The sequence below is a fragment of the Bombina bombina genome, chromosome 1 (genome assembly GCF_027579735.1).
Source record: "Bombina bombina isolate aBomBom1 chromosome 1, aBomBom1.pri, whole genome shotgun sequence".
NCBI classification, from domain to species: Eukaryota; Metazoa; Chordata; class Amphibia; order Anura; family Bombinatoridae; genus Bombina; species Bombina bombina.
In genome coordinates this window covers 1,022,920,414-1,022,938,739 of record NC_069499.1, presented here as the reverse complement: position 1 = coordinate 1,022,938,739, position 18,326 = coordinate 1,022,920,414, and positions in this window count along the sequence as shown.

Genomic DNA, 18,326 nt, shown 5'->3' with positions numbered 1-18,326 from the left:
CCTATTGGGGCAGTCATTTACAGGTCAGGTCTGTCAGGGGTTTAGCTAGGGCACTGTAGTTGGGGACAAATCTTCGGTAGTAATCGGTGGTTCCCAGGAACGCTAGCACTTGGGTTTTGGTTCGGGGAGTGGGCCAGTTGTCCACTGCCTCAACCTTAGCCGGCTCTGGCCGCTGCTTTCCGCAGCCCACTCGGTGGCCTAGGCAGTGGCATAGCGTGGGGGGGCCACGGGCGATTACCCCGGGCGCATAATTCTTAGGGGCGCAAAATTAAAGAGCCTTCTCCTTATCATGACTCGTGATAAGGAGATGGCTCTTTAATTTTGCGCCCCTAAGAATTATGCAGAGGTTATAATTCATGAGGTCCTGGCAAATATGTGAGTTGCAGGCCGCTTCTTAGCTAGCGCGATTTGTGTTTCCTTCTCTGAGATCTCGCGATCAGGCAGTGACGTCAGCATTACTGATCATACTGGAGCAACAGCACAGCACCAGCCTTCTCACACGTGGCAGAGACATCCTACTCTGCAGAGTCAGTGTACGACAGTCAGCTGAGCCAGAGGTTAGTTTGGATGGGTCCCACCTCTCTCCAACAACCATCCTTGTTCCTCCTGCAGATTCAGCGTGAGCAAGCTGTGTAATTACACAGTGTTACTGTCCATTTAAAAGCTTACACAATGTCCCTATGTTATTGAGACAAACTAGCATGTTACTGGGGCTTGTTAAGCACGGCACATGTCACTGCTGGTTCTGCTTATTGTCAGTGGGATCTGATTGATTTTACTCCAGTCATGGAGGTTTGATTACAGATATCTGCAGGTATTGCAAATCAATTTCATTTGTTATGAAACTGAATAGCTTATTACACACAACCGGAGCAATCCCACAATTTTACACAGTGCCATATGGTGTAACCCTTTGTATGCTATAGTAGTGTGACATTCTGACAATACATATGTGTGCTACAAAATGTGTGACACTGCATGTGTCTGTGCTACACAGTCTGTGACACTGTATGTGTGTGTGTGTGTGTGTGTGTGAGACACTGTGTGTGTGTGACACTGTGTGTGTGTGTGCTACACAGTCTGTGACATTGCATGTGTGTGTGACACTGTGTGTGCTACACAGTCTGTGACATTGCATGTGTGTGTGTGACACTGTATGTGTGTGTGCTACACAATCTGTGACACTGTGTATGCGTGTGTGTGTGATACACAGTCAGTGGCACTGTATGTGTGTGTGTGTAATACAGTCTTACACTGTATGTGTGTGTGATACACAGTCTGTGACACTGTATGTGTGTGTGTGATACACAGTCTGTGACACTGTATGTGTGTGTGATACACAGTCTGTGACACTGTATGTGTGTGCCCTACACAGCACACACTCACACATACTTATGTAGGTCCATATAACATGCCTTATATAATCCTCCATATAACACCTCCAATTGCCCCTTTAGCTGCTCATTTTGCCCCAAATAAACAACCTTATAGTTGTAAATCTTCCAATTAGCTAACAAAGCCCTCCTTGAAAATCCACTTTTTGACCTGTATAAGGAGACTCAGTCAGTGCTAATGGGTTAGGGGGCGCAATACTTGCCTTGCCCTGGGCGATAACAACCCATGCTATGCCACTGGGCCTAGGTACTGGACCTCCGAGCGACCGATGGTACATTTGTCGGGCTTCAGAGTCAGCCCGGCGGCTCTGAGGCGATCTAAAATGACCCATAAATGGACCAAATGGTCCTCCCAGGTGTCGCTATAGATGGTGATGTCATCCAGGTATGCGCAGGCATAGTCCTGGAGGCCATCCAGAAAATGATCCACCATCCTTTGGAAGGTGGCTGGGGCGTTGTTCATCCCAAACGGCATTACTTTGAACAGGTAGTGGCTGAATGAGGTGATGAAGGCAAACTTAGGGACGGACTTATGCCTCTAGTTATCAATGTCTGTCGGACCTGATCCTACAGTGCGGATCAGGTCCGACAGACATCGCTGAATACGGCGAGCAATATGCTCGCCGTATTCAGCATTGCACCAGCAGCTCACAAGAGCTGCTGGTGCAACGCCGCCCCCTGCAGACTCGCGGCCAATCGGCCGCCAGCAGGGGGGTGTCAATCAACCCGATCGTACTCGATCAGGTTGTATTGCGGCGATGTCTGTCCGCCTGCTCAGAGCAGGTGGACAGGTTATGGAGCAGCGGTCTTTGTGACCGCTGCTTCATAACTGCTGTTTCTGGCGAGCCTGCAGGCTCGCCAGAAACACAGGGCATCAAGCTCCATACGGAGCTTGATACATATGCCCCTTAGGGTCTAAAGGGATCTGCCAGTATCCCTTGCAGAGGTCGAGGGTGGTCAGGAAGATGCTGCAGGCAATTCTATCTAATAGGTCATCGACTCGGGGCATAGGGTAGGCGTCAGTCGTGCTTCTGTCATTGAGCTTACGGTAGTCAATGCAGAACTGGGTAGTCTCATCCTTTTTGGATACTAACACCACCAGGGAGGCCCAGGGGCTGTTGGACGGTTCAACAACACCAAGGTCCAGCATTCCCTGGAGCTCATGGTGCATGCTGTCCCTGACTGCCTCTGGAACCCTGTAGGCTGCCTGTCGCAGGGGAGCCTGTCCCGGGGTCTCCATTCGGTGTATGGACAGTGTACAACATATCTTATTTCTTTTCCAGGAGGTGTCGGACTTGCTCTCTCTGTGCAGTCCCTAGCCTCTAGTCTAGGGGTATGTTGGCCACGACTTCGGGGGTCTCACCTGGTCCGGGGAGCTTCAGCACTGGAAGACTCTTAAAGTCCTCCACCACTGGAGCACAGATAGCGGCTACATCCTTGGACCTTTCTACATAGGCCTTCAACATGTTTACATGGAAAATCCGGAGAACCGGTCATCTGAGCATTTGGAGACCAGGTAGGTGGTGTCATTCAGTTGTTCCACTACCCGGTAGGGTCCTTGCCAGGATGCCTGTAGCTTGTCTTTTTTTGACAGGCTTCAGGGCGAGGACCTACTGTCAGCGTTCGGGTACGAGCATTTTGGTCATACCACCTCTTTTGTTTACATTGGGCGACCCGAAGATTCTCACCTGGTCGGCGAGATCCTACAGTCGGTCCCTGAGCTGAAGAACGTACCCCACAATGGAGTGTTTCCCCCCCCCCCCCGTAGTCCCTTTCCAATGGACTCTTAATAAGTCAAGGGGTCCCCTTATCTTCCGGCCATATACTTATTTAAATGGGGAGAAGCCTGTGGATTCCTGGGGCACCTCTCTATATGCAAATAGGGGGTGCAGCAGGAATTGTTCCTTGTGAGTGGCCCAAGAACATCCTAAGCAGCTGCTTATGGGTCCCGTTGAACCACTTAGATAGCCCATTCGTCTGGGGATGGTAGGGGGCACTATGCAGGGGTTTGATCCTGCACAACTTTCACAACTGCTGGATGATTTCCACAGTGAACTGCATTCCCTGATCAGAAATCACCTCCCGGGGGAAGCCTACCCTGGTGAATATCCGGAGCATTGCATCTGCTATGGTCTCCGCCTGGATATTGGCCAAGGGGATTGCCTCCAGGTATCTAGTGGCATAGTCTACTACTGATGTACCTTTTCCCCGAGGGGCTGGGTCGAGCTAACGGACCCACTATATCGACTTCAATCCTGTTAAAGGGTTCATCGATAATGAGGAGGGGTTGCAGGGGGGCCTTAGTATGGTCTCCGATCTTACTTTCTGGCATACTTTCCAAGACTTACAGTAGTCCCTAATGTCTGCTGTAATTCCTGGCCAGAAATAGGTTTGGGTCAGGCGTTGGGGAGTTCTAGACTGGCCTAAATGTCCAGCTCAAGGGATATCATGTCCTTTCCACAGTAGGTCGGGCCAAAACCTCTTCGGTACAACCAACTAACTTTTGGGCACTGGCCCTTTTCTCCTCTCGGAGACCCGGTACAGGAGCCCTCTTTCCCACTGGAACCGTTCCTACCCAGGGCCCTGGGGGTCAGTTTCTACTTGGTCCCGATAAGGTGCTAAGGTCAGGTCGTTCAGGGTCTCTTGGGCAAAGTCGGAGGGGGGCACCCTGGGGGGTTGGGGTGGAAAGTTGGGAACAAGGGTAAGTCGGGGCGGAATGTCTCACCTGGGTCCCCGGAGCTGGTGCAGTAACTTGGCGTCTGGCTTGCTGGCGAGTGGTTACTGGGTAGGCATCCGGGGAGTTATTCCCCACAAAGGCTTAGGCCAGGTGGCCCAGGTAATTTCCCAACAGGACCTCGGCTGGTAGCTGTTGCATGACACCCACCTCTACATCATGGGAGCTGGCTCCCCAGTTCAGATGTACCCAAGCTGTGGGGTATGTAACACGGCTCCTCCAGCCCCCTGAATGGCAAGGGTCCTCCCGGTTCAACTGGATGTGGGGGCTACGTGGGGTTGAATCAGGGAGACGGTGGCGCCAGTGTCCCTTAATCCCTGGGCTGTCTGCCCATTGACCCAGACATCCTGCCGATGGTGCTAGCGGTTATCTTGGGTCACCAAGCTGACTTCATGCAGAACACCAACTTCCTCATCTGGCCATTCTGCAAAGCTATTAGGACCCACCGCATAGGCGCAGTGGGCAGTGGCCAGGTAAGTTCTGGCTGGAGGGGTCCCCCACTGGACCAGGGAGGAGTTCCTCGGCTGCTGGACTGAGGGGTTTCTTAGCTTTGTTGGACAGAACCTTTGGAAGTGGCTGAGTTGTCCACACCTGTATTGCTGGCCCTGGCTGGGGAAACAGGAGCCGGCTGGTCTTGGGGCTGCCGGGGGACTGTTGGGGGTCGAGCAGGAGTGGTAGCAGAGCGGGACTACCACTGTGTTTCATTTGAAGAGAGTATAAATCATGTGACTTGATTTTTAAAGCAGCAATACTATGGAATGGGTTGAGCATGTGGCTACATGATGAGATATCTTGTTTTTGTATTGTTTTGTTTTTCTTGCTTTGCTTTTAAATATTTACATTATAATGCATGGAAGTTCCTACTAATTAGTGTAAAACTGAAGGATAGTTTGTAACCACAATAATGTTGCACACAGACCTGAAGTGCACTTTGGAAATTATACCAATTAGTATCTGTGACAAATACCCCGGCGACCCTGACTGGGAAGCTCCGCCAAGGGGGTCCTTTCTCTACCCGGAACCTGGAACAAGCCAGTATGTAGCGGAGTAAGTGATTATAGCAGGAGCCCACCCAAATAACTAGACAGACTAGCATTCAGGTGAAACAAGAACTGATTTTATTGTGAAACACAAACTGCTTATATACACATTCAGAGCCTTATCTGATCCCAAGATCACCAGCCATTCCTACCCCTCCAGACAGTCAGGCACTTTCATAGGAGCTGACAACTAGTTAAACTAATTGTAAAAGAGATACAATGAAGGTTAAAGAAAAAGCAGTTCCACAATTCACATATGGGTTAACTCTGAAAATACAGAGATTATAAGAAAATGTAAAAATGTTCCATATCATTCACACAATTACTCTTTAATGAAATCAACTAGGAACATACACGCATACTGTAGCTTAAGCTAAAATTAAAAACACTTGAGCTCTGTGGATTGCTTAGAGCAACCAAATATAGAAGCAATAATGAATAATATCTAACAGCCTTGGTCTAGTAAATATATAGTAAGCTAAGCCCTTACAATCCGAGGGCTGTATTAACTTTTAATCTATTGCACATAAGAGACCAAAGGCTATATAGGTAAGTATAAAGTTAAGTATATTTTTAAACCACAAGAGTCAGCATATTAAAAGAAACAAGCAGGAGAGACCAAGCTACTCCTACCGGACCCCTGACGCGCGTTTCACAAACACTTCCTCAGAGGGGGTCTCTACCCGGAACCTGGAACAAGCCACTATGTAGCGGAGTAAGTGATTATAGCAGGAGCCCACCCAAATAACTAGACAGACTAGCATTCAGGTGAAACAAGAACTGATTTTATTGTGAAACACACACTGCTTATATACACATTCAGAGCCTTATCTGATCCCAAGATCTCCAGCCATTCCCACCCCTCCAGACAGTCAGGAACCTCCATAGGAGCCACAGTCCCATAGAGTCCCCACAGTACTTAGGTTGCGGTTTCGAGGTGATCCCAGGGGAGCGGTGGCACTTCCAGGGTGTCATTGGAAAGCACTCGGTCCCCAGATGCTACAGTCCAAAAAGCGGCAGGATTTGTTACTGAAGATAGAGGGGTAGGGGTGTCCAAAACCCCCGGTTCCCAAAGAAGCTCCCCTCCGGCAATCACCCCACCTCTTGTCCTACCTAGGGGCTACCAATCCCCAAAAGAGCGGAGCTCTGAGGCAAAGGGCCGTTGGAGTGACCAGGGGTAAAGTTAGCGGATTTCCAGTGTGAAGCGGCCGACTGGGAGTTCCAGGAGCCCGGCTAGCCTGAGAGGGGTTAGACGGGTATCCATTGCGGTGCGGCCGGCTGGCAGTTCCAGGAGCCTGGACAGCCTAGAAGGGTTTTCCCGGTCAGAGATCAGCTCTTCTCTGACAAAGTTCACATTACAAAACAACAGGTCTGGGAGATTGCGGTTGCTCTCAGGAGCCCAAATCCGCTGAGAAATGAGAGGGGGTAGGGGTTAAACCCTTACAGCCCGGTATCCGTGACAGTATCCAATGTAATTTAACCTTTTAATGCCGTTAAGGCGTTCTATTCTGTCCTAACAGTGCTGGGCTTTAGCGCCGTTAGGACGGAATAGAACGTCCTAGTCGTTTGGCTGTCCTGAAGCCAATGGCGCTTCCTGGATGCGATCACGGTCTGGAGGGCGTGCCTAGCATCATAGGGATGCCCCCCTGACCCAATCCGATAACTGAAATCTCACGATCGCGTGCACGATCGCGGGACTTCAATTTGTCTACATTGGAAATGGACTGTGTCATGAAAGGGTAAATTACTCCTGTTATGTTTCAGATTATTTGCATTATGGTGCATCAAATCTCCAGTTTATTGGTGCAAAATTGAAGGCTGCTTTGTAACCAGAATAATGGTGCACACAAATAAACCATAAGCTCCTGCAATTTGGCAATGATACCACTTAGTATCTAACATGATTTACTATATTACTTCCCTGAAGAACACACCATATTTTCATATAAAATATTTTTCTTATCCTTTTTTTGTAATGTGTCACATTACAAACAAAGTATAAGAAAAATATTTGATATGAAAATGTGATGTGTTCTTCAGGGAAGTAATATAGTAAATTACATTAGATGTGATATTAAATGAAAGTTTACGAGCAATGCAGAGTGAGTGACACATTCAGATAAAACCTAAGTGTGCACACTGTTAAACAAGCATAGAAGAGACCTACTCTTGAGTACTGGTGAGTGGAGGCAAAAGGAAGTCCTTTAAAAACAATAGCTGGCATCTTAACCAGAAGGGTATTTAAAATGCCTTAACAAATGACCTACTTGTACTGAACAAGCAATAATGAGTGACTGGCCCTCAGAGACCAGATTAATGCTGCTCTTGCTATAGCCATGCAATATATCATTAAATGACAGGAAAAGGGGACAAATGAAATAATTAAAGTATATTGCAGAGTTTTTATTAACTACTTTTAATACACATTTTATAGTATAAAGTGTTTAACCCCTTGTGCCAAATGGACTACATCACACAGTACTTTTGCCCAGCGTACTGTGTTGACATAGTACCTACGTTCAGCACAGAGGCGCATGTTGCGGTCCCTGCTGTCAGCTTAGACAGCAGGAGCCCCAACCAGGGGGCATAAGGCATCTGCGTCATATGGTAAGGAAGCACTTTAATGTCCATTTAAAGGGGACTCTGACTGATGACATTGTAAAATGATCTCATTTGTTTAAAATGTTCTGTAATTTATAAATGAAGTGAACACAAAGGAGGAATAACAAAACACTCCTACGTGCTAAAGCATTTTATTATTGGTAGAACAGAACTATGTATTTCCCCCAGCAAATAGGTGAACAGAGGTGGCATATGACCCACAATGACTAGCAGCGTTCGGCTCAGGATTGGCAGCACAATGCTGCTCCACAAGAGCTGATTTTGAACTGTCTAACTAACCTCTTTGCAGAGGCTAAACACATTATACTGTTCAAGTAGTAGTGCAATTTACTATTGCTCCTTTATGTCCCTCTGAACATTATAAGGTTATGACGTTTAAAGGGACATGAAACACAAACATTTTCTTTCATAATTCGGAGACTGCCATTTTAAACAACTTTCTACTTTACTTCTATGATCACATTTTCTTTGTTCTCTTGGTATCTTTTGTTGAAAAGCAGGGATGTAAACTCAGGAGCGTGCGCGTCTGGAGCACTATATGGCAGCAGTTTTGCAAAAATGTTATCCATTTGTAGGAGCACTAGATTGCAGCACTATTTCCTGAGATTTAGTGCTTTAGACACCTACCTAAGCATCTCTTCAACAAAGAATATCATGGGAACAAAGCACATTTGATAATACAAGTAAATAGGGAACTCTTTAAAAAATTGTATGCTGTCTGAATCACAAAATATTTTTTGGGGGTTTCATATCCCTTTAAGCTCCCTCTATTACATAGATCCCTAATTAAAACAACTCATGACACTAAGCCCTTGACAAAGGGGGTCTTCCCACCATATCCTACACATGTGCTATTGTATGAATGCCCTAAGACTAAAGAAAAGCTCACTTTTTACTTTCTACACTACTGGTTTATACTAAGATGCAATCCCTCTACCCTCAATCTCTCTAAGCAGAACTGTATTTTAACTTTCAAATTAACTGTTCTAAATCTCTGTTCTTCATTTTAACCCTCCCCCCTCACACACACATACAGACCTCCCATTACCACCTGCAACTCAGAACAAGACTTTACCAATCACTTCAACAAAATGAAGCCTATAAGGCAGAAACTAACATCTCTCCACATCAATGTTGTTGCTCACAAATGACCAAGCTCGAACCATCCACAAGCACAACCTCTGCCCCCTTGCACCTGCTGATACTTCCTCATCAATTCTACATCCCCATCCCACTACATTGCCCTTCATTTCATCTACTATTACACCACTTGTTACACTCTTTATTCAATGTCTCTCTTAAACAGATTTATTTCATTCCTTAGTAATGCACTAGTTATATTTATCCTTGAGTAAACTTCACCTGACATGATTTCCCCACCCAGCTACTGCCCTACGTCTCTACTGTAACTAGCCTAAAAACATCTAGCAAGGATTTTACATCAATTTCCCTTATTGACCCTAGGCAATGGCTTTCATCTCAACACTTCACAGAAGTCAGTAGTCAAGATAACATTACCAGCATAGAGATAAGTCTAAAAGTCATTTCTCCCTGTTAATTCTTCATGATCTAATTGCAGCCTTTCACACGGTTGCCCTCTCTTCTAGATAAACCATCCAACCTTTTGGCATTTTTGACACAAGCTTCTTGTGTTTTTTTCTATCTAACCTTAAGTGTAGCATTCTCTGGCACATCTGCCGCTTTACCCTTTTCTGTAGGGGTGTTCCAACACATAGTCATAGTTCCCCTTCTGTTTTTTAATGTTCCCTTTATCCCTTGGTTCCTAAATCAAGTCCTATTATTGTTGTCACCAACTATTTATCCAGCATCTTGTCTACAGTGTCCTCTAATTATCTGAAGCTCACCATGCCAAAAGCTGAGATCCTCATATTCCATATTCATTAAAGGGACAGTAAAGTCCAAATTAAACTTGATGATTCAGAGAGGGCATGTCATTTTAAACAACTTTCCAATTTACTTTTATCATCAAATTTGCTTTGTTTCTTCATATTCTTTGTTGAAAGCTAAACCTAGGTAGGTTCATATGCTAATTTCTTAGCCCTTGAAGGCCGCCTCTTATCTCAGTGCATTTTTACAGTTTTTCACAACTAGAGAATGTTAGTTCATGTATGCCTTATAGATAACAATGTTCTCACTCCCGTAGTGTTATTTATGAGTGAGCACTGATTGGCTAAAATGCATGTCTGCCAAAAGAACTGAATAAGGGGGTCAGTCTGCAGATGCTTAGATACAAGGTAATCAAGGTGTAATAATATTATAGTGTTAGTAATGGAAAACTGGGGAATGGGTAATAAAGGGATTATGCATCTTTTTAAACAATAACATTTTTGGTGTTAACTATTTTCGACCTTCAAATCTCAATCACTGTCATCCTTTCATACCAACTACCTTTGGGTCATTGATTCAGAAATTTTCCCCTTTAAATTAGTACATGGCTAATTCTGTGATTTCTACCTTAAACTGTCTCTGAACTAAGCCACTTCCTCACATAAGAGACAACTAAGCCCCTAGCAAAAACACGTATCACATCTTTCCATGACTACTGTAATTCCATACTTGCTGGTCTCTCATACTCCTGCCTACCCCCACTGCAATCTGTCAAGAATTCCTCTGCACACCGCTTGTCCTGTGTTGTATCTGTCAGTCCCTCAATTTGCTTTTCTTAAAGGGATATCAAACAGTCTGTTTCATTGTTGTATTAAAAAACAAATTATACAGTGGGTTATTGCAATATGTTTTAATCATCATTTTAATTTTGTCCCCTTTTATTTCTTTTTTTTCCCCTTTATTTTTGAAAGGTCCATTACTTGCTGTCACAGTCTCCAAAAAAAGGCAGTGCTCTCTTCAGGAAGGCAAAGGAGTAGCTTTTCCTTTGAAGTGTTGCTAGGAGACACCTATAATAGCTTCAGTCAGTTTCTTGCTCATGCAAGAAAAAGACGGCTTTTGCTGCAAAAATCATGTGACCATAGAACCTAAGCAGACTGCATCCTTATCTAGCTGTAGGCAGTGACTACACTGAGAAGAAAACAGGTAATTTTTTTTTATGTTTACGTTGATTTAACTTACCTTTTTTAAACATATCCCTTTAACTTCTAGAATAAAATACAAAATATTAAGCCTTCAAAGACCTGTTACGGTTTTAACAGACTGACTAATCCAGTTTGCAAACGAGAAACGAAGATGTTTCAATAAATCCTTTGCCATGTTTGTCGAAAAAGAAACAATACATATTACATAATTATCCATGAGAACTGGAAGAATCCCACGAAAACTCTTCCATGAATCCAAGGAACTGGAGAAAGGAGGACTGATAAAATATAACTTATACCCATAGGAAACAATATTGTTGATCCGAAAGACTTAAAAGCCAAGTTCAATTTGCATTCAGGGAAGAAGCTGTAGGGAAAGGAGGTCATCAAGCCACCTTAGACTTTTTCTGAAGCATTTCCTAAAAAATAACAGCAGCATAGCACAAAGGGAAGGATGCTTAAGCTGATTAACGGACCACAGTGTTGTTCTGTGTCAGTGTTCTATCAGATTCTGCTCCTCTGTCAGAATCTGCTCCCTCTGACTGCGCATGCTCTCTATGACGTAATCGCACTCCACATATGTTAAATAGGAATGTGTGGAATGCGATTATGTCAATCAGCAACATGTGCACTCAGAGGGAGCAGATTCTGACAAGGAAGTTGTGTCGGATCTTGCTGCCGCCACGCATGTGCTGTTGAAATTTAATACTGTCACACAAATTAAAAGTGCATATATATATTATATACATATATATATACATATACATATACACATCAGAAGTATAGTACTTAATTAGAAAGTTAACCCCTATCATATCTGTAAGAAATCTTAAAGATACACACCCTGAATACCTGGAAAAAGTGCCAAATCTAAATATATAATTATACTCAACAAATAAGTACAGAAAAATGTAACTAACATGAAAGAAATTTACTAGTGTTTTACAAAAAGATTGACATCCATTTGTTTTCAAATAAAAAAAATCCAGTATACTTGCCCTTCATCTAATTTTTTCTACCTATTGCCACCCTGCACACTCAATAGGATAAAATAAATCCTGCACTGTAAGTAATGAACTATCAGAGTTATGCTGGGTATGAAAATGCTTGGCAAAAACCTATCTCTGAGAGTTCTTTTGGTTCTAACTGTGTATTGTTCATTACACCCCATGCAAGAAAGCAAGTATACAACATGGGTGTTATTGCAGTTCATAAAATACCTAATTTCAAATGTTTTATTATTAAGTGCCTTAGATTCAAGTGTTGCCCTGTAAAACTAAATCCAAAATATCAGGACCAAACATGACCTTCCCATGAAACAAATGTCTATACCTGATGAAACGGCACGCATGCTGAGAAACATGGAGCAATTTTTCTGTCCTCTATATTATGAGAACTAAGTGTTCTTGGTTTTATGCCTTTTAATAATAAGTTTTAACACTTTATCAGATTGTGTGGATTGCTGACTGCAAAGCTGGGAAGTTGAATCTCCTATTAGGAAGCCTTCTTTAGCCCGAGAGCCAGCGTGCTGAACTGCTACCAATAGTTTCAGCCTGCTGTTACTGTGTGATATTGAGATTATCAGTTGGTATGAACCATATCAACCTGTTGTTATGTGCACAATGGTAGAGTCAGGAAGTGCCTCTTGCATAGTGTGTGTGTGTGTATAGCAGTCTTAATAAAGTTTACAGTTATGAAGACCTGTGCTTGATCTCCTTATATAAACTAAGATAAAACATGGTGTCAGAATAAGGAGTTCCCTGCTTCCATCTGAACTGACAAGCAAGGACTCTGAGGAATCCATTAGAAATCTTTGCAGCAAATTGAAAGTGTGAGAGTCAAGGCTCTGGCAGAGTGACTACAGCTTCTTCTCATGAACTGAGTAAGTGCATCATCATAACTTGTACAACTGACTGATTCTAACAGCACTACAGACTTTTATATTAATACTGCATAATTCAGAACATTAAGATGGAAAAGTTAAATCCTCCACCAGAATTGAAAATGACTGGTAATATGGAAGATGCATGGCAGAGGTTTAAGCAAAGATTCCAGCTATATGTTAGAGCTATAGGAGCTCAGGAGCAAGATGATGAACAAAAGATTGCACTTTTTCTGACTGTAGCAGGATCAGCAGCAATAGATGTATACAACACCTTCACATTTACAGATGAAGAAAGGGATGTTTATCAGGTTGTTCTAGACAAATTTGAACAGTACTGTGTACCTAGACGCAATGAAACCTATGAAAGGTATCTTTCTCTTGTTAAGTGTATCCAGTCCACGGATCATCCATTACTTATGGGATATTAACTCCTCCCCAACAGGAAGTGCAAGAGGATTCACCCAGCAGAGCTGCTATATAGCTCCTCCCCTAACTGCCATTACCAGTCATTCTCTTGCACCCAACGACTAGATAGGATGTGTGAGAGGACTGTGGTGATTATACTTAGTTTCATACCTTCAATCAAAAGTTTGTTATTTTATAATAGCACCGGAGTGTGTTATTCCTTCTCTGGTAGAATTTGAAGAAGAATCTACCTGAGTTTTTCTATGATTTTAGCCGGAGTAGTTAAGATCATATTGCTGTTTCTCGGCCATCTGAGGAGAGGTAAACTTCAGATCAGGGGACAGCGGGCAGATTAATCTGCAAAGAGGTATGTAGCAGCTTATTATTTTCTGACAATGGAATTGATGAGAAAATTCTGCCATACCGATATAATGTAAACTCAGCCTTAAATGCAGTAGCAGCAACTGGTATCAGGCTGTCATGTATGTATATTTTACACTTCAGTATTCTGGGGAATGGCACTTCACTGGAATTATACTGTATGCATAAAACTTTAGCCTAATTTGCAGGGACTAGCAACAGGCTTTTTAATAACACTCAATTTATTAATGTTAAACGTTTTTTGCTGGCATGTAAAATCGTTTAATTTTCTGAGGTACTGGGTGAAAAAATGTTTTGGGCACTATTTTTTTCCACTTGGCAGTCGTTTTATTTAATTTATGACAGTTTACTGATCTCTCTCACTGTTATGTGTGAGGGGGAGGGGCCTTTTTGGCGCTTTTGCTACGCATCAAAAAATTCAGTCAGAAGTTTATTGTCTTCCCTGCATGATCCGGTTCATCTCTACAGAACTCAGGGGTCTTCAAAACTTGTTTTGAGGGAGGTAATCACTCACAGCAGAGCTGTGAGATTGTAGTTGACTGTGATAAAAAAACGTTTATTTCTGTATTTTTTTTCTGCTATCAGGGTTAGTTATCCTTTGCTAATGGGAGCAATCCTTTGCTAAAATTGTGTTTTTTACAAAGATTTGATGCTATAACTTTTCAGTTTATTAATTTTCAACTGTCATAACTTTTTCTGTGCTTCTTATAGGCACAGTACGTTTTCATATTATAGTAAATTACTTGAAAAGTATTTCCAAGTTGCTAGTTTATTTGCTAGTGTGTTAAACATGTCTGATTCAGAGGAAGATATCTGTGCTATATGTGCTAAAGCCAAAGTGGAGCCCAATAGAAATTTATGTACTAACTGTATTGATGCTACTTTAAATATAAGTCAATCTGTACAAATTGAACATATTTCACCAAACAACGAGGGGAGAGTTATGCCGACTAACTCGCCTCACGTGTCAGTACCTGCATCTCCCGCTCGGGAGGTGCGTGATATTGTAGCGCCGAGTACATCTGGGCGGCCATTACAAATCACATTACAGGATATGGCTACTGTTATGACTGAAGTTTTGGCTAAATTACCAGAACTAAGAGGTAAGCGTGATCACTCTGGGGTGAGAACAGAGTGCGCTGATAATATTAGGGCCATGTCAGACACTGCGTCACAATTTGCAGAACATGAGGACGGAGAGCTTCATTCTGCGGGTGACGGTTCTGATCCAAACAAACTGGATTCAGATATTTCAAATTTTAAATTTAAGCTGGAAAACCTCCGTGTATTACTAGGGGAGGTGTTAGCGGCTCTGAATGATTGTAACACAGTTGCAAAACCAGTGAAAATGTGTAGGTTGGATAAATATTTTGCGGTACCGGCGAGTACTGACGTTTTTCCTATACCTAAGAGACTTACTGAAATTGTTACTAAGGAGTGGGATAGACCCGGTGTGCCGTTCTCACCCCCTCCGATATTTAGAAAGATGTTTCCAATAGACACCACCACACGGGACTTATGGCAAACGGTCCCTAAGGTGGAGGGAGCAGTTTCTACTTTAGCTAAGCGTACCACTATCCCGGTGGAGGATAGCTGTGCCTTTTCAGATCCAATGGATAAAAAGTTAGAGGGTTACCTTAAGAAAATGTTTGTTCAACAAGGTTTTATATTGCAACCTCTTGCATGCATTGCGCCTGTCACGGCTGCAGCAGCATTTTGGTTTGAGTCTCTGGAAGAGACACTTGAATCAGCTCCATTAGATGAGATTACACACAAGCTTAAAGCTCTTAAGTTAGCTAACTCATTTATTTCAGATGCCGTAGTACATTTAACTAAACTTACGGCTAAGAATTCCGGATTCGCCATTCAGGCACGCAGAGCACTGTGGCTAAAATCCTGGTCAGCTGACGTTACTTCTAAATCTAAATTGCTTAATATACCTTTCAAAGGGCAGACCTTATTCGGGCCCGGGTTGAAAGAAATTATCGCTGACATTACAGGAGGTAAAGGCCATGCCCTGCCTCAAGACAGAGCCAAACCTAAGGCTAGACAGTCTAATTTTCGTTCCTTTCGTAATTTCAAAGCAGGAGCAGCATCAACTTCCTCTGCACCAAAACAGGAAGGAGCTGTTGCTCGCTACAGACAAGGCTGGAGACCTAACCAGTCCTGGAACAAGGGCAAGCAGGCCAGGAAACCTGCTGCTGCCCCTAAGACAGCATGAATCGAGGGCCCCCGATCCGGGAACGGATCTAGTGGGGGGCAGACTTTCTCTCTTCGCCCAGGCTTGGGCAAGAGATGTCCAGGATCCCTGGGCGTTAGAGATCATATCTCAGGGATACCTTCTAGACTTCAAATTCTCTCCCCCAAGAGGGAGATTTCATCTGTCAAGGTTGTCAACAAACCAAATAAAGAAAGAGGCGTTTCTACGCTGCGTACAAGATCTTTTATTAATGGGAGTGATCCATCCGGTTCCGCGGTCGGAACAAGGACAAGGGTTTTACTCAAATCTGTTTGTGGTTCCCAAAAAAGAGGGAACTTTCAGGCCAATCTTGGATTTAAAGATCCTAAACAAATTCCTAAGAGTTACATCGTTCAAAATGGAAACTATTCGGACAATTTTACCCATGATCCAAAAGGGTCAGTACATGACCACAGTGGATTTAAAGGATGCTTACCTTCACATACCGATTCACAAAGATCATTACCGGTATCTAAGGTTTGCCTTTCTAGACAGGCATTACCAGTTTGTAGCTCTTCCATTCGGATTGGCTACGGCTCCGAGAATCTTCACAAAGGTTCTGGGTGCTCTTCTGGCGGTACTAAGACCGCGAGGAATTGCGGTAGCTCCGTACCTAGACGACATTCTGATACAAGCTTCAAGCTTTCAAACTGCCAAGTCTCATACAGAGTTAGTACTGGCATTTCTAAGGTCGCATGGATGGAAGGTGAACGAAAAGAAGAGATCTCTCTTTCCACTCACAAGAGTTCCCTTCTTGGGGACTCTTATAGATTCTGTAGAAATGAAGATTTACCTGACAGAAGACAGGTTAACAAAGCTTCAAAATGCATGCCGTGTCCTTCATTCCATTCAACACCCGTCAGTAGCTCAATGCATGGAGGTGATCGGCTTAATGGTAGCAGCAATGGACATAGTACCCTTTGCACGCCTACATCTCAGACCGCTGCAATTGTGCATGCTAAGTCAGTGGAATGGGGATTACTCAGACTTGTCCCCTACTCTGAATCTGGATCAAGAGACCAGAAATTCTCTTCTATGGTGGCTTTCTCGGCCACATCTGTCCAGGGGGATGCCATTCAGCAGGCCGGACTGGACAATTGTAACAACAGACGCCAGCCTACTAGGTTGGGGCGCTGTCTGGAATTCTCTGAAGGCTCAGGGACAATGGAATCAGGAGGAGAGTCTCCTACCAATAAACATTCTGGAATTGAGAGCAGTTCTCAATGCCCTTCTGGCTTGGCCCCAGTTAACAACTCGGGGGTTCATCAGGTTTCAGTCGGACAACATCACGACTGTAGCTTACATCAACCATCAGGGAGGGACAAGAAGCTCCCTAGCAATGATGGAAGTATCAAAGATAATTCGCTGGGCAGAGTCTCACTCTTGCCACCTGTCAGCAATCCACATCCCGGGAGTGGAGAACTGGGAGGCGGATTTCTTAAGTCGTCAGACTTTTCATCCGGGGGAGTGGGAACTTCATCCGGAGGTCTTTGCCCAAATACTTCGACGTTGGGGCAAACCAGAGATAGATCTCATGGCGTCTCGACAGAACGCCAAGCTTCCTCGTTACGGGTCCAGATCCAGGGATCCGGGAGCGGTTCTGATAGATGCTTTGACAGCACCTTGGACCTTCGGGATGGCTTATGTGTTTCCACCCTTCCCGATGCTTCCTCGATTGATTGCCAGAATCAAACAGGAGAGAGCATCAGTGATTCTAATAGCGCCTGCATGGCCACGCAGGACTTGGTATGCAGATCTAGTGGACATGTCATCCTGTCCACCTTGGTCGCTACCTCTGAAACAGGACCTTCTGATCCAGGGTCCCTTCAAACATCAAAATCTAATTTCTCTGAAGCTGACTGCTTGGAAATTGAACGCTTGATTTTATCAAAACGTGGTTTTTCTGAGTCAGTTATTGATACCTTAATACAGGCTAGGAAGCCTGTTACCAGAAAGATTTACCATAAGATATGGCGCAAATACTTATATTGGTGCGAATCCAAGAGTTACTCATGGAGTAAGGTTAGGATTCCGAGGATATTGTCTTTTCTACAAGAAGGTTTAGAAAAGGGTTTATCCGCTAGTTCCTTAAAGGGACAGATTTCAGCTCTGTCCATTCTTTTACACAAACGTCTGTCAGAAGTTCCGGATGTTCAAGCTTTTTGTCAGGCTTTAGCTAGGATCAAGCCTGTGTTTAAAACTGTTGCTCCACCATGGAGTTTGAACTTAGTTCTTAATGTTTTACAGGGGGTTCCGTTTGAACCCCTTCATTCCATTGATATCAAGTTATCTTGGAAAGTTCTGTTTTTAATGGCGATTTCCTCGGCTCGAAGAGTCTCTGAGTTATCTGCCTTACATTGTGATTCTCCTTATCTGATTTTTCATTCAGACAAGGTAGTTCTGCGTACTAAACCTGGGTTCCTACCTAAGGTGGTCACTAACAGGAATATCAATCAAAAGATTGTGGTTCCATCTTTGTGTCCTAATCCTTCTTCGAAAAAGGAACGTCTGCTACACAATCTAGATGTAGTCCGTGCCTTGAAATTTTATCTACAGGCAACTAAGGATTTTCGACA